At 42.5% G+C, this 25,160-nt stretch overlaps 1 long non-coding RNA gene across 1 annotated transcript in view; it reads right to left on the minus strand.

Annotated features, from left to right (window-relative positions):
• Window positions 1-5,578: 5,578 nt before the first annotated feature.
• Window positions 5,579-25,160, minus strand: part of LOC120879362 — a 38,456-nt gene continuing 18,874 nt past the window's right edge. The window contains exons 3-4 of the long non-coding RNA XR_005724775.1: window positions 8,378-8,477; window positions 5,579-7,422 (exon numbers count right to left, since the gene is read on the minus strand). This is a non-coding gene — a long non-coding RNA (uncharacterized LOC120879362). The remainder of the gene's footprint in view (window positions 7,423-8,377; window positions 8,478-25,160) is intronic.

Here is a 25,160-nt window from a genome sequence, read left to right on the forward strand (position 1 = left end):
CCATAGATGGCATCCCACCAGGCTCCCCCGTCCCTGGGATTCTCCAGGCAAGAACACTGGAGTGGGTTGCCATTTCCTTCTCCAATGCATGAAAGTGAAAAGTGAAAGTGAAGTCACTCAGTCGTGTCCGACTCTTAGCGACCCCATGGACTGCAGCCCACCAGGCTCCTCTGTCCATGGGATTTTCCAGGCAAGAGTACTGGAGTGGGGTGCCATTGCCTTCTCCGGAACACTCCATAGACTACAGTATAGTGTAAATATAACTTTTATATACACTGGGAAACCAACAAAATTCTGTGACTCTCTCTTCATTGCAATATTCACTTTCTTCCTGTGGTCTGGAACTTAACCCACAGTATCCGGAGGTATGATTGTAACACAATTTGTCAATGTAACCCAGGGCAAAGACGGGGCAAATCCTCCCCTTAAAACAAAAAACCCTCAACTCTAACTTTTATGAAGTAGAGTTAAATGTGGGTTTCCCAGGTGGTTCTAGTGGTAAAGAACCCAACTGTCAATGCAGGAGACATAAGAGACACGAGTTCAGTCCCTGGGTTGGGAAGATCCCCTGGAGGAAGGCACAGCAACCCACTCCAGTAATCTTGCCAGGAGAATCCCATGGACAGAGGAGTCTGGTGGATTAATGGGGTCACAAAGAGTCAAACATGACTGAAACGACTTAGCATGCATTTAGTATGTATTTTGAGTCAAATGTATGTGGATAGGAAAAATAGGACTTTTTGTGTTAATAAAATACTTACATTTGAAGGGAAATGAATCCTTGTTATGATGAGGTAGATTTCACTTTGAACTTTCAGAGAGAGCAAGCCATGAACCAGAGTGGAAGCCCTCTCCTTCTTTTCTGTTGGCCAAAGCTCACCTCTATATATACACTGCCTCCCTTAGCCAGTCGTCTCAGAGACCAAAACTCACCCTTTTTGATGTTCAATCAGAAGTTAGCCCAAAGAGAAAGGCCATCACACAGGACACAGAACAAAAGAAAGTACCAAATGATGTAGGACTTAATTATTTTTCTAGGGTGTGTTGGGCTTAACCTCGGCAAAAGGTATAGAAGCAGGAATATGAAAGTCAATCAGAATTAGTTTCAGCTGTATGAAACAGAAAATTATAATGACTTGGGACTTCCCTGGGTTTCCAGTGGTTAAGATTCTGTGCTTCCGATGCAAGGGGTGTGGATTCAACCCCTGGTCGGGGAACTAAAATCCCACATGCTGGGTAGCATGGCAAAAAAAAAAAAACCAACAGAATGACTTGAAGAAGAAAAAAGACTCTCTCTCTGTGTATGATGATTAAGAAGGCTGGAGGCAACCAGAGCAAGACTGGCAAGTAATTCACGGGTGTAGGGAAGCAGGCTCCTTCTCTGTGCCACTCTACCACGTGCAATCTCCATTACAAAGTAACATCACTGTCAAGATGGTGCTGGTGTACGGTCACTGCATCTGTCTTCCAATCAGTGGGAAGGGAAAAAGGGAGAAGAAAGCCACCTGCTTCTCCATTTAAGGCCACGCTGTGGAGGCTGCACATACACATACCTGCTGACATCCATTGACCAAAAGAGAATCATATAGCTACACCTAGTTGCAAGAGAGGCTGGGAAATGTAGTCTTTATTCTGGGAACTTAGTGTCCAGATAAAATCAGGCACTTAAAAGGGGGAGAAATGTCTATCAGTGGACAACAAACAGCCTCTTGTACAGGTCCAGTGACCTGCTTGCCCCTTTAAGAGAGGGCTCACTGCCCTAGCTCTTGGGAGTGCCAACAGCAGACAGCCTTCAGCTCAGCTCAGCCACAGAGCATGCCTGACCCCAGGGCCTGCCCATGTTCACTGACTGCTTGAGGTGGGTGCACGGAGGCTGGCCTTCCAGCCTCGTGGGGGACAACTCCAACAGGCCATTTTTGCTCCAGAGCCCCCCAAAGGTTGGCTGAGGTTGCTCCTGGGGAAGTTTGAAGTTCAGTTTCTCCTTTGTCCCAATCTGGCTCCAGCTCTTTAATAGCTGTGGTCTCAAGGACACCGCCTAATAAATTTCCTGTGCCATAAATTCTCCTTCCCAGGGAATTCAACCTGCCATGATGGGGAAAGAGGACTTCCAGAGAAAAGACTATAGGAAGTAAAGAAAAAGAGTCAGGAATTAGGGATGTACATGAAGCTGTTAGTCAGAGTTCTCCCGAGAAACAGAAACTACAGGATGTGTGTGTGTGTAAATAGAAAGAGGTTTACCATGAGGAGCTGACCTCCCCAGTTTCAGAGACTGTGAGACCCAATCTCAGGCAGGCCAAGTCCACACATGAAATGAACCATCAGAGACACCCTCTCAAGGCCCAGGAAGTTCCCTCTGGATCCTCCAAGGATTTCCCTCCACCCCCAATACACACAGGCACACCTGTGCTCACACCCACACATGTACACAGGCCCAGGGGGTGGACTTTTGCATCTACGGTGGTGTAAGCCAGCATGCTGCCTGATTTCAGCTTCTCCTCCCAGGCCCTGTAAAGCAAAAGACTTTACAGAATTCTTGGGTAAAGAATCATTCCAGGCATTGAATAGTAACTCCAGGAAAGGTGAGAGAAATCAGGATCCAAAAAACACAAAAAGGAAAGTGTCTCTCCACCCAGGGCAGAGATGGCAGCAGCAGTTTAGGGGCTCACAGGCCCTGGGCCATGTTTATGCAAACAGTAGCCAAGCCACGGAAGCTCATGCTTCCTTACTTTTCAAGTCCCGATGAAACAGAAAAGAAGAAGCCATCCCTGGGGGTTCAGCAGGAACGGGCTGAGCTGTTGCCCACACAACCTCCCGGTTCAAGACTGGTCTAAGTCCATCCATTCTTCAATGATCTTTACCCTTATTTGTCGTCATCAACTCCTTTTTTTTTTCTGCATCGATCTAAATATATATTACAATCACTTTTGTCTTTTCTGTTCGATTACTGGCAGCCCAACTAGGAAAGTTTAATATGTACCTAAGAGGGTCAAGGATGGCTTTCCTTCTCACATGTACTCAAAAAAGTCAATATCAAGATCTCATTAGAATGTTCTCATAACTTTCCTATCCAAAATATACATAGACAACACACATTCTATAAATGTATACTATGTCATATAACATAAAAGAATATATATAATATAGTCTATAAGTAATAGTGGGGTATTTAGAAAATATCAATTACTGGTTCTCAAAATCCTTGTTAGAATATATCCAAGCTACAACAAAAGAAACTTGGAAGACTCAGGACATGGTTTAGAGCTGGGTGGCTTGTACTGATCATTAAAAAAAAAAAAAAAAAAAGCCCAGTCCCCCTGGGAAACAAAGACCCAGAGAAATAACATGCTTTGTCCCCAAACAGCAAGTCAGTTGTGGAGTTGGGTTTTGAATACAAGTCTTGACCCCTATGGCACATCACAAATATGTTTTCTTGGCTTCTTAACTTCATACAGTAAACCTGTCATTTTCAGAAAAACAGTCTCACATGCAAGTGGGACTTTCCATTGTTTGCTAATGGATTGGCAGATAATACTAAATTCTCAGCCCAACTTTTCTTCTTATTATATCCACAACGGGGTTGTCAGTATCTTGCCAGGCACAGAGAAAGAAGAGATTCAGGTCATGAATCTGGATTCCTCGGAGTTAGCTAAACTGCCCCAAACTTCAAAGATACCTGACATTTTATTGCATTATATAATAGTCATCCCTTCCCCATCCCTAGCCTCCATCAAAAGTGAAATCATGTACATAAAGAATGACCTTTTTAAAAGAGAAGTTGAGCATTCTTCCTTGAAACAAATACAGCTATGCTTCTGGTGTTGCAAACCAATATAGGCCATCACAGCCCCTCCCTCCAGGAAAATTAATAATCCATGAGGGTTTTCAGGAATTGCTAGAAGGATGACAACCACCCTTTCTAGATTTCCCGGAAGAATCCTGATTTCTTTCTGACAAATAAGTTCATTAAGCATGTAATGAAATTTGCTTTGATTTTTAGACCTTTGTAAATGTTTCATGTCCATCAAAACATTCATCAGAAAAAAAAATAATAACCCTGTGTTGGACCTTGCATCCTGATAGTGTGTTCGGAAATGTGGGGGCTGTAACACAGTGGGAAGAACAAACCAGAAGACAACAGCCTCCAGGCAGAGCATCTCTGCCTGGGCTGGGTGACCGGCTCCTTCCACCTGCGCAGTCGCCAGGTCACTGACGGCAGGCAGCAAACACTGACCCTCTGCTCCCGAACACAGGCGTGGGCAGCACCCTAATTTCTCCCTACAAAGCAAATTTCATCTTGCCTTTTGCAGAAGATGCATTTGACTCATCTTTCCCTCCGAGGGTCACGTGATGACTGGCTACAGGCCGTAAATTTGACTGAGTCATGAGTGCAGAATTGCCAGTTGTGCCCATTTAATCATACTTAACACTCAGAAATTCTATGAAACCCCAAACACACAAAAACTACTTGAAAGCAGGGTCCAGATCAGATCAGCCGTGGAGGGCGTCTCCCCAACTGCTGCTCCCTCTGCCATTTCCCCTGAAACCCGACCAGCTCCTCTAGTTGCATCTCCCTTTTTTCCAACTAAAAATAAAGAATATAGATTAAATTTTTTTTCTTTTGGTTTCTAAATACTGTTCTTTTTCTGTTATTGAAGTATAGTTGATTTACGGTAATTGTATTAGTATCGCATGCATGGGCTTCCCTGGTGGCTCAGCAGTCAAGAATCCACCTGCCAGTGCAGATGACATGGGTTTGATCCCTGGATTGGGAAGATCCCCTGGAGAAGAAAATGGCAACCCACTTCAGTATTCTTGCCTAGACAATTCCATGGAGGAGCCTGGAGGTTGCAAAGAGTCATTCACCACTGAGTGACTAAACAACAAAAACAATCAGGTGTATAGCCAAGTTATTCAGCTTTTTCTTTTTCTTTTTTGCAGATTATATTCCATTAGCTTCCCACGTGGTGCTAGTAGTAAAGAACCCACCTGCCAATGCAAGAGACATAAGAGACATCAGTTCAATCCCTGGGTCAGGAAGATCCCCCGGAAGAGGGCATGGCATCCCACTCCAGTATTCTTGCCTAGAGAATCCCATGGACAGAGGAGCCTGGTGGGCTACAGTCCATGGGGTCGCACAGAGTTAGACACACCTGGAGCAACTTAGCATGCAAGCATATGTTATTACATGATATTGGGTATAATCCCTGTGCTATACAGTAAATCCTTCTTGCTTATCTGTTTTATGTCTAGCAGTTTCATTCCTTCCACCTTTCTGTCATCCCCTCTGCACCCCTGCACCTTCAGTCCAGTCAGATCTGCGTGTAAATGGTGAGCAGCATAATCTCTCTCCTCCCCAAAGGTGCTGTCAGTTTCTGGCTGCAGGAATCAATCTTGTCAACAGCCCCGAGCCAGAGTGTCCTGTGCTCCCCACCCTTTCTTCCTGTCACCTTCCCATTCATTTCCTGTGAGCTCTGACCCTTTCTTGGGAACATTAATTAGCCATGATGCTTTTTAATCAGAATTCTAGGAAAGTGGATATCCGTATGACTCACTGCAGTTTAAAGCAGTATTTACTTTATTTAATTGAGCAGATGAGGGTTTTTTTTTTTTTTGTTTTTTTACTACACATTCACTGTATGGATTTACAACCATCTGTGTGAAACCATTCTGGGAAAGAAAAAAAAAAATCAGTACCACTGGTTATAATGAGGCTTTGCCATATCACTAAAACTCTGAGTGAAAACATATGGGATGGTTATCTTTAAATGATCTCATAAATGTCTTTACTTAGGAATACAACAGATTTCTTTTATAATGCTTGGTTTAAAAATAAAACACCACCCTTGGAAATTATATTCTACCACTCTTGGCTTGACAAGAAAAGGCTTTTACAACTTATATTGTTAGAAATTTTAAAGGAGTCTACAATTTATACAATCATGAGCTTGTTAAATAAGCTATGTAAATTTATGTGGACCAGGGCCTAAATGAATTCAGGCCTAAATAAATCAAACCCTAGCTAGACCATGATTTAATTAAAAATTGACAATATGACTCATGGCACTTAAGTTTACTGATGTTTATTGCCAAAAGAGGCATCATGGATATGATAGAGAGAAATGTAGGAGGGCTGACAGACTCTTCAAGGTTAAAATAGAAGCATCAAGATGAACATGGCTTTGTAGGGGTTTCTGTAACTGCTCAAATAAATGTCTTCAGAACAGTTTGACAGCAAGTAAACTCACAAGGTAGTCATAAAAATTCATAGAGGTACATCTTTATCTTCAGCTTTTATCCCTCTCCTCTAGGGTTTGGGGGTTTTAGGTTTCTCTTTACCTTCTTATGAATGTATGTCTATATAGATATAGATGTCTACATATTTTATATAGAGGTCTTAGGACTATATTTTATATATCTTTTCAAACTTAATTTTTGTTCTTGTTTTCACTTCTAATGCATGACTTTTATACAGTATTTCCTCCTTTTGGTCTATTTTCTGGAATATACCCTCTGTGACTGGCATCCCTATTTGTGTTTGAGATGCTTGTGTAAGTTTGGTGACGAGCTTCCTTTCTGGAACATATGTAGATCACCTTTCACTTGGGGAGGCCCCTCTTCAGCCTGTCATCTCCCCCAAGGCCCAGAGACCACAGCCAGGGTCCCCTAGGCACAAGGCAGGTTTCAGGGGAGGGTAGGTGCAGCAGGAATGTGTCTGAATCAAAACCAGAACAAATAAGCAGACAAGTATGTGTGTGCTTATGGAATACCAGAGCACTATTTGAAACCCAGATTCTCCTAGAACCTGAGGGCACACGGCCTTGGCAATCAGCGATCAGTATCTGACTCCCAGCCCTCAAATGGAGCAGATGGAAAGGAGGCTGTAGCCCCACGGAGGCTGAGCAATTGGCATCTGTTTCCACCCTGGCTAGCTCCTCCTGTCTCAGCGCAGCCCACAGGCCCATCTACAGCTGGCTCCTCCCTGGGGTTCCCTCTGAGCAGTACCATTGTGCAATGGATTCTCCACCAACTTCCCCAAGGTAAGCCTTTCCATCCTATTTGTGTCTTAAGGAGAGTCTTTAATGGCTTCAGGCAAAGGAGTCAGTAATTTAGAAGTTTCAGGACTCTGGCAGGGTGGGAAAGGGGTTTCTCCCTTAAGACAAAAGGTCTGTTGGTGTCCTCCACACCATCCAGGGGTTTTTTGGACCTGTGCTCCCCACCTCCCTACAGCAGGGCCCTCTCTTCCTCTGCAGCCAGCTGGTCTGAGAGCTGCAGGGCTGCAGGAGGTTAGGAAATACTAGGGCTCTCAGGGGAGGACAAGGGGCTGTACTCGCCCACACCCTGAGCTTACTCAGGAGATTGGAGAAGGAGCTGGTGTCCTTCCTTTCATTCCTCAAGACGAACTTGGTTCTTCCTCCTCGGATTCTTGAACGACTTTTGGGAGAGTCAAATGGAAAGAAACACGAGGTTTAGGACCACTTTTAAGATTCTGCAGACTTTTCCTCAAGAACAGCCAAAGCCCAGGGCCTAGAAGCCCCCTCCCTGCCAGTGGTGATCAACCAGGGAGGCGAAGCAGGGGAGAAAGGACGCAGTTCATAGTGACAGAGGCACGTGCTGTGAGTAGAGCTGAGCTGATGAACCTGATTTGGGGAGACGGCAGCCCTTGTATTCCTCCCTCTTTTCCTTCCAATCCTCCCATAGAAGCTGGCAACCTGAGAGCTGAGCCGGGCCCGTGCATTAGCCTACGGCGCCACCTAGCCACCCCAGAGGGTACTCGAGAAACACTGTGCCAGGAGGTTTTAGGGGTTTTTTTGTTGTTATTTCCACACCCAGAAAAGGGGGTTTCCATTTCATTCACGGAGTTCTGGGAAATGGAATTTGTATAAAACCTTTCTTGCACACGATGGAAAACATTTATTAGCGTCTAATGAGAGAATGTGGCCTAAAAGCAATTGTAATAAAAACTTACGAGGGTAAGAGTGCAGTGCTCTACACTTGCATTTTGCCCTAGTAACAGCTGTGACTGCAGTTTTTACTTCAAGAAGTTGATTCTGCCTCATGTTATTGCATCTACCTTACATTATAGACTTTATTCAAATGACAAAGAGCTACTGTTTCTCCTATTTTCTTTTCTTTTTCTTTTCTCCTCCAGGTCAGATTTAGCTCTGGGGGAGGCCTGGGAATCCTGAAGGGAACGGAGGCTCATGAGAGACCGATTCTATAGGGAAACTTGGGACAATATCAGTCAAGGGTATGGCAAATTTATGACATTGCTCTACCCCCTGCCACCTTTTCAGTCAGATGAGGCTGTCCCGGCTCCCACAGACCCAGCTCCAGGAGGAAATTCGGGAGCTTATCAAGAGAGCAGGTACATCCTCACCATAGATGTCATGGTCCTGCCGGCAAAGCTGGAGCTGGCCTTCCCATCTGAGATGGATAAAGCTCTGAGGCCAACAGACTCAAGGTTGCCTCTAAAGCTTCTGGAAAAAAAAAAAAAAGATGTCTTAATGACTGCATTGGGAATAGGGAGTCTTTGCCTAAAGGCTCAGGAGATCTTGGAGATTGTAAACACGATCTCTGGAGCCAAATGCCTGGATTCCACATGAACTTCTCTGTTACCTAAGCTCTGCCTCAGTTTTCTAGATAATGAATATAATCCTAGTATTTATTTCATTAGGTTTTGGTGAAGATTAAATGAGATAAACTATATAAATGCTTCAGATGAGGCCTGACACATGGCAGGCACTTCATAAATATTAACTAATGTTTAATTATCCTAGAATTGAAAGGAACAACCTGAGTCTTCTTGCACTGAAACAGTTTTTGTTAATTAGCATAGCAAACTGTATCTCTGTAGCAAGTCTCCGTGGCAACTTCTTTGGCTGTCCCCACACTGGCAGCAGAAACAGGAGGTATACATACAGCTTTTTTAAAAAACAAGTTTTTCAGGGTTTCCCTGGTGGCCCAATGATAAAGAATCTGCTTGCCAATGCAGGAGATATGGGTTCAGTCCCTGATCTGGGAAGATCCCACAAGCCTCAAAGCAACTGAGCCCGAGCCCTAGAGCCCTGCAGCCACAACTTCTGAAGCTCGTGTGCCCTAGAGCCCATGCTCCACAAGAGAAGACACCGCAACTAGAGAGTAGCCTGTGCAGCAACAAGACCCAGCACAGCCAAAAATAAATAAAAATAAATAAAATTATTTTTAAATAATTTAAAATATTTTTTAGGAGAAAGCATCCAAAAAAAGAAAAACTAGACCACCAGTTTATCTCAGTGGATGCTCAAATAATGCTGCTAGCTGATCAGGGTTGTTGTTGTTGTTGTTGTTCGCTATTTTTATCCCTCTCCAAACCACAGCACCATCTCAGGCTGATTCAATGAACTTTCCTGAACAGTCCTATGGCATATAAGGCTTTCTTTCATTTATTAGTTTATAAGTTTCTTGAGTGCAAAAATCCTGCCTGGTCACTCTATGCCCCCAAACAACTAAAAACTGTTATATAATTCCCTGGAGGCTCAGTTGGTAAAGGATCCCCCTGTAATGCAGGAGACCAGCAGCAGCACAGGGGACCCGGGCTCAATCCTGGATCTGGAAGATTCCCCTGGAAAAGAAAACGGCAACCCACTTTAGTTGTCTTGCCTGGAGAAAGCCATGATCAGAGGAGTCTGTGGGCTACAGTCCATGGGATAGCAACAGTTGGACACATCTTAGAAACTAAACCACAACCATGATTTTGGATTAAACACCTAGACAGGTTGAAAGTGGTGCTTTTTCTGAATCACAGTAATATGATTAAGAGTCAGACATTATTAGTCAACTGAATTGACACCACAGTCAAATGAAAACGGGTCTTAAGGAGCATCTCTTAAGGGTCAGCCTCTAGATATTATCATCGACTCTGGGCCATTATTATCTTCCACCAATGCCTCACAAGAATCAAATTACAACGTAGCATTATGAACAGCCCATTTCTTGGGAAGTGGTAAACTGATGCCTTTTCCCGCAAGGTGAGGGACTGAAGAATTTACCAGAAAGCCTTGACATGGTGAGTAATGCCAATGAAACAGCACTTTATCTCTGGAAGACAGGGGGTACAATTAACATACAAGCCTTTTAAAGCTGCAGCCAAAGTGCAAAGCTTCCCCGAACTTCATGGATCGAGATAAATGAGGTTGTGGTCAGGTTCCAGTGCTGGAAAATGGCTTGACAAGTTTCATATATGTTGTGCCTCTAGGTTTCATTTATTTATTTAACCCTAATTAAACTCTAATTAAACAGAAAAAAAGAAAATGAATATTAATTTGACCTGAGAGCAGAGTATCACACTCTTTCTAATTTTTAATGCTCACCCTGCAGTCATATGGCAGAATTATAGAATCTCATCTAAACTGGATCAATAGCCCTTAATTAAACATTCTTACAATTTTTTTTAAAGATGGGAAGACATGGATAGATATAGAAGGCTTTTTGACTGCTACACAATATAGCATTTTCTTCCAGGTCTAGTTGCAATGTTTTATATTAGGCATACCCAGAAATACAATCTTCATTGGCTTATAGTGATTTACTCGTATAACAGCAATTGCAATCCATGAGATCTTCTGACTTAGGGAACAGTTCTTTTTAACTGAAAACTGTGGCAAAGATCACCTGACCTGCCTCCTGAGAAACCTGTATGCAGGTCAAGAAGCAACAGCTAGAACTGGACATGGAACAACAGACTGGTTCCAAATCAGGAAAGGAGTATTTCAAGGCTGCATATTGTCACCCTTCTTATTTAACTTATATGCAGAGTACATCATGCGAAATGCCGGGCTGGATGAAGCACAAACTGGAATCAAGATTGCCGGGAGAAATATCAATAACCTCAGATACACAGTTGACACCGCCCTTATGGCAGAAAGTGAAGAACTAAAGAGGTGGATGAGATGATTGGATGGCATCACTGACGAGATGGACATGAGTTTGAGTAGGCTTTGGGAGTTGGTGATGGACATGGAAGCCTGGCATGCTGCAGTCCATGGGGTCGCAAAGAGTTGGACACGACTGAGCGACTGAATTGAACTGAACTGAACTGTGGCAAATCAAGCACAAGCTCTTCTTCTATATTGTTATCAGACAGTGATATACTGGAGGTGGAAAAAAACCCACTGGCTTCTCATACCTCTACACTGAGCCAACACCCAGCCTCTGACAGGCACCAGTGATCTAATGAAGTGTAATACTGTACAAATGATCTACTTGGCTGAAAAGTGTGGTCAAGTACATAGACATATACACTTAAAGATATATTACTTTGTATTGTTATTGTTGTTCAGTCACTTAGTTGTGTCCAACTCTTTGCGACCCTATGGACTGCCTGCAGCATGTCAGGATTCCTTATCCATCACCATCTCCCAGAGTTTGCTCAAACTCATGTCCGTTGAGTTGGTGATACCATCCAACCATCTCATCCTCTGTCATCCCCTTCTCCTCCCACCTTCAATCTTTCCCAGCATCAGGGTCTTTTCCAATGAACTGGTTCTTCGCATCAGGTGGCCAAAGTATTGGAGTTTCAACTTCAGCATTAGTCCTTCCAATGAAGAGTCAGGACTGATTTCCTTTAGGATTGACTAGTTTGATCTCTGTGCTGTCCAAGGGACTCTCAAGAGTCTTCTCCAACACCAGAGTTCAAAAGCATCAATTCTTTGCTGCTCAGCCTTCTTAATGGTCCAACTCTCACATATACACATGACTACTGGAAAAATCATAGCTTTGACTATACAGACCTTTGTCGGCAAAGTAATGTCTCTGTTATTTAATATTCTGTCTATGTTGGTCATAGCTTTTCTTCCAAGGAATAAGCGTCTTTTAATTTCATGGCTGCAGTCACCATCTACAGTGATTTTGGAGCCCAAGAAAATAGTCTGTCACTGTTTCCCCATCTATTTACCATGAAGTGATGGGACCAGATGCCATGATCTTAGCTTTTTGAATGTTGAGTTTATGTCAGCTTTTTCACTCTCCTCTTTCACCTTCATCAAGAGGCTCTTTAGTTCCTTTGTGAATTCAATATAATTCCAATCGAAATTCCCCTTGGCTTTGAAGAAACTCAGGAAGTTCATTCCAAAATGTACATGAAGGAGCAAAGGACAAGAACAGACAAAACACTCCAAAAGAAGAACCATATGAAAGAAATTGTCTTCCAGATATTAAAATTATTCTAGGGTTAAGGTAATTAAGATAGTGTGATATTAGTGAGAAAGATATAGACGAAGAAGTTCAGCAGAATATAGAGCCCAGAATCAGATCGAGATATATGCAAAGATCTGACTGGCTTTTTCTAGAGCTGACATTACAGGTACCGTGTGCCTGTGAACAGTTGCTCAGTTGTGTCTGACTCTTTGTGGTCCCAAGGACTGTAGGTGGCGCTAGTAGTAAAAAACCCGCCTGCCAGTGCAGAAGATGCAAGAGACTTGGGTTCGATCCCTGGGCTGGGAAAATCCCCTAAAAGAGGGCATGGCAACCGACTCCAGTAGTCTTCCCTGGAGAATCCCACGGACAGAGAAGCCTGGCAGGCTACAGTCCATAGCGTTGCCCAGAGTCAGACATAACTAAAGCAACTTAGCATGCATGGACTGCAGCCTCCCAGGCTCCTCTACCCATGGAACTTTTCAGGCAAGACTACTGGAGTGGGGTGTCATTTCATCCTCCTGAAGATCTTCCCAACCCCGGGACTGAACCCAAGCCTCTTCCAGCTCCTGCACTGGCAGGCGGATTCTCTACCACTAGCACCACCTGGGAAGCCTGACAGATGGCTAGGGAAAAGACACATTTTTTTCAATATGTAGGTCTGGGGAAAACAAATTACCCATATATTTAAAAAATAAAATTGAACTCTTCACATCACACATAAAAGCCAAATTCAGATGTAGTAAAAACTTAAATGTAAAAATAGACTTAGAAAATTGAGGAAATAATATAAGGGAACAGTTCTATGATTTTCTGGTTTAGAAATATTTCTCTGAAAAACTATATGCTACAAAAATATATGCTAAATGAAATGATCCTTACTATGAGATTAACTATATTAAAATTAAGATTTTATGTTCCTTAAAAGACACCATAATGAAAGTAAGAAGTTAAGTCAGAAACTGGAAGGTTTTTGCAACACAAAGCATTAATTTCCAGAATATATAAAGAGCTGCCATAAATCAATAAGAAAAAGACAAACAACCCAACTGACAAATGGACAGTGTTAAACTTGTATTTCTCATAAGAGAAATAAACAGACAAAATTAAATGGAAAATGGGTAATAATACTAGAAATTAGAAAAAAATACACAGAACCACAAAGATCAGATAACACTTTACAGTTACTATACATACAAGAAGTAAGAACCCTGATAATACCCAGTATTACTGAAAATACACAACAATAGTTACACCATTTAGGAAAATAATTTGGCATCATCTAGTAAATCAGAAAAGTAGCTAAACTCTCTGACTCTGTAATTCCATCCCAAGGTAGAGTCCGTGGAGATACTTCTACACTGTGAACCAGGAGAGATGCAGAAGAGTGTTTATAGCAGCCCTGTGTGTTTGTAACTGGGAAAAAAACACTGAAACCAGACCAAATGTTAATAAACAATAGACTGGATGAATAAATCATGGTGTGTTCACAGTGAATACATCAATGAACAGATCAGAAAGCTACACTCATCAACAATGGAATTTAGAAAGGAAACTGAGTAAAAAAAGCAATTAGCCAGACGAACTCATGCAGAATGATTTCATTTATACAGCATTCAAGAACACGCAAAACTAGACAACATATTGTTTTGGGATTAAAATACATGAGGTAAAACTACAAAGAAGCTTCCCAGGTGACACTCGTGGTAAAGAACCCGCCTGCCAATGTGGGTCAGAGACATGGGTTTGATCCCGTAGACAAAGGAGCCTGATGGGCTAAGTCCACAGGGTTGCAAAGAGTCAGACACAACTGAAGTGACTTAGCACATGAGCACAATGACTCTATGGGCTTTCCTGGTGGCTCAGACAGTAAAGAATCTCCCTGCGATGCAGGAGACATGGGTTCCATCCCTGGGTCGGGAAGATCCCCTGGAGAAGTGAATGGCTACCTACTCCAGTATTCTTGCCTGGAGAATTCTATGAACAGAGGGGCCATGGGGCTGCAACGAGTTAGACACACAACTGAGCAGTTAATACACAAAACTATAAAGAAGAACAAAGGGATAATGAAGATCAGGATCCAGGTAGTAGTTATCTCAGAGAAGGCAATGGCAACCCACTCCAGTACTCTTGCCTGGAAAATCCCAGGATGGGGGAGCCTGGCGGGAGCCTGGTAGGCTGCAGTCCATAGGGTTGCTAAGAGTTGGCCACAACTAAACAACTTCACTTTCACTTTTTACTTTCATGCATTGGAGAAGGAAATGGCAACCCACTCCAGTGTTCTTGCCTGGAGAATCCCAGGGACGGGGGAGCCTGGTGGACTGCCGTGTATGGGGTTGCACAGAGTCAGACATGACTGAAGCGACTTAGCAGCAGCAGTAGTATCTCTGAAGAAAGGGAGGAGCAGAAGGAAGGGAAGGAATCCAGAAAGAGTGCTTTGAAGGCTTCCAAAAATATTGGAATACTTTTCTTCTTAAAGTGGGTGGTTGGCAATGGATCTCTATTGAATTATTATTAAAACTCCCAAATTTAAAAAAACTTTTTCTTTTCATACTCACATAGAAACTTCAAAAAGAGCACAGAGAGTTTCTATGTATCCTTTATTCAGCTTCCTCCAATGACATCATCTTACATAAGCATAGTTCAATGATCAAAACCAGAAAACTGACCTTGGTGCAATGCCATGAAGTAAACTGCAGACCTTATTCAGATCTCACTAGCTTTTACCTGCACTGTGTGTGTGTGTGTTTGTGTGTGTACTTCTATGAAGTTTTATCCCATATATAGATTCTTGTCATCACAACCACAATCAAGATACAGAACTGTTCCATCACCACAAAGAAACTGGATAGTCACAACCTCGCCCCAACACTAACCTCTGGCAACCCCTTGTCTGTTTTCATTACCATAATTTTGCTACTATATACATTTTTAAAATGTTCTTTTGTATCTATTTAAAATCTTTTAAAATCTTAACTTAGATGGGGGAATTGCTTAAGACCTGGAAAGGTTATCCCCACCATCTCTTCCTGCCCCATGAGGTGAAATTCCCCTGGACTTGTTGAACTGTTCACCCCAACTCATCTCCTTCACCCCTGCCTAAGGGGTCAAGGGGAAAGATAAAGACACTTTTTTCTCCTCTTTAGAGGGCCATCTTAGATTCAGGAGACCATCTTGTCTTCTCCAACCTGCCCCTCCCTCTTGACCTCAAGCCACTGCAACAGGTGCTAACCTATGACAGTCTCTGTTCATAGGGTGAAGGATGAAGTTAGCCCAGCATGGGGAAAGTTACTAAACAAATTAAACACAGATGGAGAAATTGCAGATACACTGAGAGCCATCTGATCTTGACTGACAGCCTTGGGTATTACTCAGTCATGCTTGACAGTTCTCACATCTTTCTCCCACGCTGGCTGGCTCCTTTGGAAGCAGAGTCCCTGGCTGATCTCAGACTCAGTACAGGTACAGCCAGTTTACTTTGAAACCCAGTGCTCTAATCCAGTTGAACCCCAGCCTTCTGGGGGTAAAGCCATCCCCTACTCTGTGCCTTTTTATGTAAAAACAAACAAAACTGTTTTCCATCTGGGCTCTTGTAATACCCCTGATGCTTACTGCATCTTTCAAACCTGGTTCAAAACAGTCTCCACCCCCTCCCTTCTCTCTCCCTATGGTTCTCCTCTTTCTACTTAGGTGTGTTTTGTTTTGCTTGCATTTTACAGCACTCAACCAGGCATGTATAGGCAGACCTTGTTTTTGGCTACAATCAGTCAGTTCTTGGAATTGTCCTCCTAAACAGAATCATGTTTCCTTCTAAGAAAAATGCCATGATTGGAGCCTGCATTCCTGAAGAAAGTCCAGCCACAGTTAAATGAGTTTATTAAAGTGTATTCCTTGGGATATTATTATGTAATTTGATTGCTGTGGACAAATAACTCCGGAAAAGACAGGATTTAACAAAGTTAATCCTCAGCCCCTGCCACTGCAAGAATGCACACATTTTTTTTGTGTGAGGTCATTTTCACAGATCTTTTTTGCAGGGAGAATGAGGAGGTTTCTATGGCAGGCTACTTGAGTGTAAAACTACCAAATTAAAGCATATATAGGACAATAATGTATCATTTTTTTTAAAGCAAGTTTAAAAGAACCGAAGGTGTTATTCTCCAACTTCTATAAAACAAGCATAAACATGTGTACGTGATGACTAACTGCAGATCTACCCTCCACGTTGCCATCTCCCTGTAGGAGCTGACCTGTAAGAAAAGGCTCCTTTGCTCTTCACCCAGGCCACTTCCACAAGCATATATTTCCAAAGCGCTTCCCAATAATTCATCTCCAGAGAACTCCAACTGTAGTTGAGACTACAGTTGGTGCTCTATTGACCTTCTTACCAGAAAGAACAACCCCCTCCACTCCCTCTTATTTCCATTTTTCCAGAGGCAATGAGTTTCAACTCCTGTGACATATCCCTTCCTATCTCTGGGGGAAAATGCTTTCATTGCTACTTTTTGATGATAATTCTGTTTTAGCCATTACCCATCAACTTTCTTCTGTGGAGACAGATGCTGCTCTCTTCTATACACACACAAACACACAGGGTACATTGTCCATTCACTCATGGTCCCAGTAAAGTTAAAATCAATACTCAGTAAATACATTATTACGTGTTCGGTCACTTCAGTCGTGTCCGACTCTTTGCGACCCCATGCACTGTAGTTAGTTCCCCAGGCTCCTCAGTCCATGAGATTCTCCAGGCAAGAATACTGGAATGGGTTGCCATTTCCTCTCCAAAATACATTATTATGATTACACCTAAATGACAAAGTTTAGCAATGTAAAAAAACTATGATCATTTTTTTCCATCCACATTTTTCTGTGCCTAAAGGTAATATATGTCTTTCTTTTTCATTTGCTTATTTTCTTATGTATTTATCATTAATTTATTTCTGAACACTCCCCCTGTAAATTTCCTCTGGATATATTCAAATAAATTAAGTGCTTCATTAATTTCATCTTCTTGAAGATAACTCTTCTAGAGCCTTCTGGCCGACAATTATCTGGGTAGAATGATTTCTAACCCTACCTCCTGTTTTCTTGAAATCTCCCTTTCCGATCACTTTGGCTGTTTCTTTATATCTTTCTTGGATTGTATCTCTTGTTTGCGTCTATATTGGTTTACTTCCTGTTTTGGTGGAGCACACTCTTCAGCAGTTTCCTTAGAAACAGTTCGCGGAAGGCAAAGTTTTTGAGAGATCTCATTCATTTGAAAAATAGCTTATTTAGTGAAGTGGGGTGTCTTGGGGACCAGAATCCTAGAGGAGAATTGCCGGTGTGGTCAAAAGCCTCCCCACATTCTGACTGTGATTCTTTTTCCTTCTCCCCACCTCGAACTCCCCTCACTCTGCTCCACTGAATAAGGAAAGTGGACATAAGCAGGGAAGTGGGAAAATGGTAAGACTCTGGCTAGGTGGGACCCCAGAGCCCATCCAGGCCAGTGTATACCAGAGGACTGCCCACAAACCATTTACTATGCACAAAATACAGTTTGGGGGGAAATAGGGATTAATGGTCTTAATTTTTAATATTTTTGAAACGTTCACAAGCTTGCAGAAAAATTGAAGGTACAGAGGAAGAATATTTGTTTCCTGAACCATTTAAGTCAATGGCCAGCCAACTCAAAGCCACATTACCACCAAATTCTTTGGTATGTTTTCTACAGACAAAGGGCATTTTCCTATGAGCACAAATACAACCACCAAAATCAGAATACTGACACTGATATGTTATTACCACTGAATTCTCAGACCCTATTAAATTTCACCATTAGTCCCAATCATGCCCTTTACAGCAAAAGAATCCAGTCCAAGCTCACGGGTTCCACATGCCATATCTTTTTAGTCTCCATTATGTCTGTAATAGTGCCTCCATCTCTGTTTGATTTTTATGACCTTGACACTTTTGAAAATTACAGGCCAGTTATTTTCCAGAATAATCTTTAGTTTGGGTTTTCCTAATATTTTCTCCTGTTTAGGTTCACGTTTTGCATCTTTGTCAGGGCCATCACAGCAGTAATGCTTCTGGTGGCATCCAGTCTACGAGACAGACACAATTTCCATTTGCCCCAATCCTGAAATCTGCCAGTTTCCTCCACTGTACAGTTGCATTTTTCTCATTTGTAGTTAATAAGTATTTTCTAGAAAGGTATTTTGAAAATACATAAACACATCATTCCTTATCAAACTTTTAAATCTACTCATTATTTATTTACTCTCATGTTTTTTATTTTATTCTGTGGTTTATTATTGACAGTATCATTAATTACTTTTTCAGAGTACCCCTGGTTTGGCCAGTGGGAGTCTATTCAAGCCTGGGTCCTTATCATTCTTTAAGTGATGGTATTTGGAGGTAAGACCTTTAGGAGACAATCAGGTCATGAGGGTGAAGCCCTTACAGTGACATCGGTGCCCCTGTAAAAGAGGCCCTAGAGAGTTCCCTCGTCCCTTCTGCCACGTGTGCTAACAGTGAGGAGCCAGGAACTTCTCACCAGGCACTGACTCTGCCAGCGCTTTGATCTTGGACTTCCCATCCTCCATAACTGTGAGAAACAAATTTCTCACATGTATAAACCACATAGACTACATAGCAGCCCAAACAGTCTAAGACAAGGAACTGAGTACAGCAAAAGGCATGGTGTTAGGGCGGACCAGCAAGGCAGAGAAAGATTCAGGAAGCAGTGCTAAGACATATTTCTTCATTATAAAAGCATATGTCAACCTCTTCATAATTTCTGAGAGGCTATGGGCTTCCCGGGTTCTTGGTGGTAAAGAATCTGTCTGCTGATGTACGAAATGCAGGAGATGTGTGTTCAATCCTTGGATCAGGAAGCTCCCCTGGAGCAGAAAATGGCAACCCATTCCAGTATTCTTATCCGGAAAACTTCACAGACAGAGGAGTCTGGTGGGCTACAGTTCATGAAGTTGCAAAGAGTCAGACATGACTGAGAGAATGAGCACATATACACATCGCAATAAATATCAAACAATTTTAAAGAAAAGCAAGAAAGAGGTATTACAGCAATGGAAATTTGCAGCGATGATTTTTTTTTTTTAACTAGTTGGCAAGCCTCCGATGCTTAGGGCTCAAATGTGCTATTGATCACTCCGAACTTCTCCAATTCTACACTCACCCACACTACCACCATCCCACCACTTTATCTTTAATAAGCCATTTGGTAAATGCTGACGATAATAGCATTAACTGGGGAATTCCTTGGCAGTCCAGTGGTTAGGACTCAGCGCTTTCACTGCTGTGAAAGTGAAGTCGCTCATTCGTGTCTGACTCTTTGCGACCCCAAGGATTGTAGCCTACCAGGCTCCTCCTTCCATGGGATTCTCCAGGCAAGAATACTGGAGTGGGTTGCCATTGTGAGTCCAGTTCAATTCCTGTTCAGGGAACCGAGATCCCACAAGCCATGCAGTGTGGTCAAAAAAAAGAAAGGAAATTTTAAAAAAAAGGTATTAAAAGGCTTGGAATTTGAACATTTGAAACTTGTTGGTGAGGCCACCATAGAATGCTACAATGATAACCCTCAAGTTTGACAGCTGTCTAGTTAAACCAGCATGAAAATGTATCTTGACACATGAGTGGAAAAGAAAGTTGTTTTTAGGAAAATGTAAAGCTCAAAGGACATTTTAAGTAAGATATTGGGGGAAGGATAATTTTCTCAAGATGAATAATTCCTAGAAAATTATTCAAGTATAGTAATAGGAAAAATTTAAGAAACCAGCAGCTGAGCATGAAACCTCTTATTTTGAATTTATTTTAAATGAATATAATCAAGCTATTCTGATTACTGTAGCTGAAGTGATATGGTCAGTGCTGAGTTTTATAGATTAATGCCTCTGTGGTTTATGTTCTGATACCCATAGAAAATCATTTGTTGCAGTTATTTGAAATAGTTATAAATGGTGTCTTACCAAAAAACAAATTTTCTCCTTAATAGCAATTTATACATTATGCTTTTATTTGTTTTTCTTTTATATTTTCTTTCCTTTATTACTCTTTCTTTCTTTTTTATAAACCACTGTGCTGAGGGCTGACTTTCAGTTGATCTCAGGGAGGGAGCTGCTCTGCTATTTTGCTTATTTAATATGTAATATTGATCCTGACAATGCCATTGGATTTTTTAAGGAACCCTTATCTTTTACAGATGGTACTAAATATTTGCTATTGAAATGACAGAATGTTTCAGATTTGCTTCATAGGAATCCAGTGGAATGAAAAACAGTGACTAGACATAACAATGGCATAAGATTGGACAGGAATAGAACATCATTTAAGCTAGGTGATTAAACAATGCCTGACACATGGGTTTTATATGCCATTTTTCTTTAACTCTGTATACATTTGAAATTTTCCATAATACAAAGTTTGTAAAAAATAAAATTAGATCTCTTAGGTGAGAAGCTGGGGAGCTTTGGTGGTTTTGATGGACGTAGTCTCTAGAGGATTGAAATAAATTCATCTCTCTGATGGGTGGCACAGGGAGCCCCTTGAAAAGGTAAAGAAACAAAACTTGGCTGAAGACCAAGGGGATTTCATCCTAGGGATCTTAACCCTTGGCTCACAGAAAGCTCCAGGGCTGAGCTCCTCCACCTCTTGGAGGAGCACCCGTGGGCTGCTCTCGCCTCTGAGCCAGGGGTTTTCCTGACTCAGCTTAACTGGGAAGACTGATTCGGGAGAAGTCAAGTGAGTAAGAAGGAATACATCTATTGTTTTTTAATAGATTGTCCAAAAAAAGCTTATTCCAGGGGTTTCATATTTTCATCTGAAGCATTTATACAGCCTAGCAGAAGCCCTGATAAAACGTTGGTGGGAGCCTTCTTAACTTCCTTATTTATCTCTTCTGCAGAAAATTAAAAAAAAAAACCCTCAAAATCAGATGAATTTCCAGAGGAAAAATTTATCAAAATATTAACACTTTAACATTTAATTGGGGTGATTAATTTTAAAACATAGTCATATAATAAGTTATTTCAGACTGTTCATTGACTTTATGTTTTTAAACGGCAAAAGAGATTTAGTTTCTAACAATATATCGGTATTCACATAAGACCTCTCTTTTTTTTCTAGGGGGTTTATTTTTGTTTGTTGTAATTCTCATAGAGTAAAAGGTTCAAGAGGAGGAACTGTGAGACAGAAAACTGAAAAATTTGATTACTGAAGGCCTTTTCTCCCCACTGTTGTACGCCATGCAGGATCTTAGTTCCCCTAGACTCGTGCCCCCTGCAGAAGCAGTACGAGGCTCTAACCACCAGGGAATTTCCAACTACTGAAGGCTTTGAATGCTAAATTTCTATCAGTACTTAAAGGAATCTTTAGTCATCCACACACAAATGAGTGTCTAGCCCCTCTCCAGATCACCCTTTCTCTGAAGAAGTCAACTCATTCTTTTTAACTTTTCCTACTTTATTCTACAAACTGGCAGTTACTAAACAGATAGCCATAGGCACCTTTGCAGGCAGCCTTGGAAGCAATACCAGCACAGAAAAGACATCCCACAGGCAGTGTTTGGAGCCCAAGATAAATATTCTAGGCTCAATATTTACCTTGGAAGTTGAGCTAGATTTGGTTCTTTTTTCTGAAAACATGAAGTTCCTTCTTCTCCCACTCCATGTGTGTGTGCTAAGTTGCTTCAGTTGGATCCAGCTTTTTGTGACACTATAGACTACGTAGCCCCCCAGGCTCGTCTGTCCATGGAATTCTCCAGGCAAGAATCCTGGGGCAAGCAGTTTGCCATTTTCTCCTCCAGGGGATCTTCCCAACCCAGGGATCGAACCTGTGTCCTCTGGGGCTCTTGTGTTGCAGGCAGATTCTCTACCACTGAGCCACCAGGGAAGCCCAAGAATACTGGAGTGGGTAGTCATTCCCTTCTCCAGGGGGTCTTCTGGACACAGGGATTGAATCCAGGCCTCCCACATAGCAGGCAGATTCTTTACCATCTGAGCCACCAGGGAACAAAGATACTGTCTTACCATATGGACTTTGGGCTTGACCAAGTGAATCTCATTGGTGAAAAAATGTGAACAGACAGGATGAGAGCAGAAGTTTTAAATGGGCTTGTGTGATCTGGCTTCTCTTAGGCTTCTGTGATCTGCCATGGGAAGAACATGTCCTGAGTAACTCTCCATCAGGGAGAATGCTAAAACACACAGAGGAAATCGGAGCCCACTCAAGACTAAAGCCTAGCCCAGGCGACCAGCACCCTGAAGCAGAACTATGAGCAACATAATTGCAAGGAGTTCTTCTTGCAAGTCACTGAACTCTGTGATGACCTGTTATGCAGCATTATTGCTTTAGTGGTAACATAAAGATCACCCACATACACAAGGAAACTGAAATCTAAGAGCAGATGCATTTTCTAGTCACTGCGTAAAGCAGTGACTCTTAACTTACTTTAGACTTAGGAACCTTCTTAAGATTTTGATAAATACTTTGATCTAATTCTTCTCCACGTTTCCTTGATTCTTTATGTTTCTCCCCAGGTTTCCATGTGAGCCCACCTGATTGGCAAAATCTAGAACAAATCTGGACTGCTAGTTGCAAGGGGCTTGGGGACATGTAGCTATTTAGCTTTCCAGCCATTGAAACCTAGGAGGAGTTTGCAATGAGACTTGAGAGAACTTACTTGCCAACCTACTCTTTCTAACACACCATCCCAAGGAGGAGGAGTTTAGGGTGGGGTCGGGGGGGAATGAGAAGATGAAGTCAGAGGGAATTAGAAGAACCTGGTAACCCAGAAATTGTGACAAGAGGCCGTATGAAGAAGTCAAAGGTTAATCATTTAGATTAAATGATGTAGAGGAACACCATGCAAAAATATAAAGAATCGATTGAATTGGGCAATAATGATATCCCTGGAGACCAGACGGGGGCTGTTCCATTTGAAAGGTGAAAAGATGAAAAGGTAGAGGCAATGATTCCCATGGTACAACTCTTTACAGAACCTTGACTGAGAGAGAAGGGGGAAGGATGTGGTTACTCCCCAGGTGTTCTTTGTAATAGTGGGTCATTCCCCACTGGTGGAATGGTCAAGCTGGAGACTAGGAAGAGCCTCAGTGTCTCTGTCATTTTTTTTCTTTATTTTTTCCTCATTCTCTGAATGAAGAGGTCTTTTCTTGGGTCTCCCGAGTCTTCTTGTGAGTCAAGGGAAATGCCTTTCAAAAGTCCGTGTGCATTTTCTTGTCAGATTGTGTGTGTGCTCAGTCACGCAGTTGCGTCCTACCCTTTATGACTCCGTGGACTATAGCCCAACAGGCTCATCTGTCCATGGAATTTTCCAGGCAAGACTACCGCAGTTCAGTTCAGGTCAGTTCAGCCACTCAGTAGTGTCCGAATTTTTGCGACCCCATGGACTGTAGCCCACCAAGCTTCTCTGTCCACGGGATTCCCCAGGCAAGAATACTGCAGTGGGTAGCCATTCCCTTCTGCAGGGGATGTTCCTGACCCAGGGGTCAAACCCACATCTCTTGCATTGGCAGGTGGATTCTTTACCACTGCACCACCTGGGAAGCCCATTCAGCATCATTTCTGTCAGATATCAGCCCAAAGCTGTGAGCAAGTCCCCTGAAATGGCTGCCATTGCTTACTGTGCTCCACTCACTCCTGGCCCCATGCAGCCTGTCTCTCATGACTGCCTCCTGACAAGGTCTGTCTCTCACTCTTGCTCACCTGCTTTGCCCTACAGTTCATATTAATTCTCACATTGTGCCCATGGATCTCAGGACTCACAGGTTTTTAAGTCAAACCATTCTTGGCCTAATGGTGTTGTTTCCTGTTGTTCATTTACTCAGTTCATTTACTCTTTTTGACCCCATGGACTGCAGCGCACCAGGCTTCCCTGTCCATCACCAACTGCCGGAGCTTACGCAAACTCATGTTCATTGAGTAGGTGATGCCATCCAACCATCTCGTCCTCTGTCGTTCCCTTCTCCTCCTGCCTTCAATCTTTCCCAGGATCAAGGTCTTTTCCAACGAGTCAGCTGTTCGCATCAGGTGGCCAAAGTATTGGAGCTTCAGCTTCAGCAAGGGTCCTTCCAATGAATATTCATGATTGATTTCCTTTACGATTGACTGGTTTGATTTCCTTGCAGTCCAGGGATTCTCAAGAGTCTTCTCCAACACCACAGTTCAAAAGCATCAATTCTTTGGCGCTCAGCCTTCTTAATGGTCCAACTCTCACATCCATACATGACTACTGGTAAAACCATAGCTTTGACTAGATGGACCTTTGTTGGCAAAGTAATGTCTCTGCTTTTTTAATAAGCTATCTAGGTTGGTCATAGCTTTTCTTCCAAGGAGCAAGTGTCTTTTAATTTCATGGCTGCAGTAATCATCCGCAGCGATTTTGGAGCCCAAGAAAATAAAATCTGTCACTGTTTCCATTGTTTCCCCATCTATTTGCCATGAAGTAATGGGATTGGGGGCAGGAGGAGAAGGGGATGACTGAGGATGAGATGGCTGGATGGCATCACGGACTCGATGGACGTGAGTCTGAGTGAACTCCGGGAGATGGTGACGGACAGGGAGGCCTGGCGTGCTGCGATTCACGGGGTTGCAAAGAGTCGGACACGACTGAGAGACTGAACTGAACTGAACTGAATGGGACAAGATGCCATGTTGGTAAAGACTGCTAATAACCTCCCAATATCCATCTTCTCTTCTTCCTTTAGTAAAAGAACCCACAAGTTTACCCAGAGCCTAAACAGAGACTAGCCAGGCTGCCAACATCTAGGGCTGGCTTCACGGAAGCCACTGCATCTTTCTGGTCTTACCTCTGGTCTCATGCTTTGTTCTCTGCCTCTTATCTGACCTAAAATAACATCCAAAAATGCCTCTCATTGATGGTGATATTTGGAGAACCGGGGGCATGAATGAATAGGACTTGGTAAGATGCTCCTGGAAGCACTGTTCCCTTCAGTTCAGTTGCTCGG

This window comes from Oryx dammah, unplaced genomic scaffold, assembly GCF_014754425.2.
Source record: "Oryx dammah isolate SB20612 unplaced genomic scaffold, SCBI_Odam_1.1 HiC_scaffold_20, whole genome shotgun sequence".
Classification (NCBI taxonomy): domain Eukaryota; kingdom Metazoa; phylum Chordata; class Mammalia; order Artiodactyla; family Bovidae; genus Oryx; species Oryx dammah.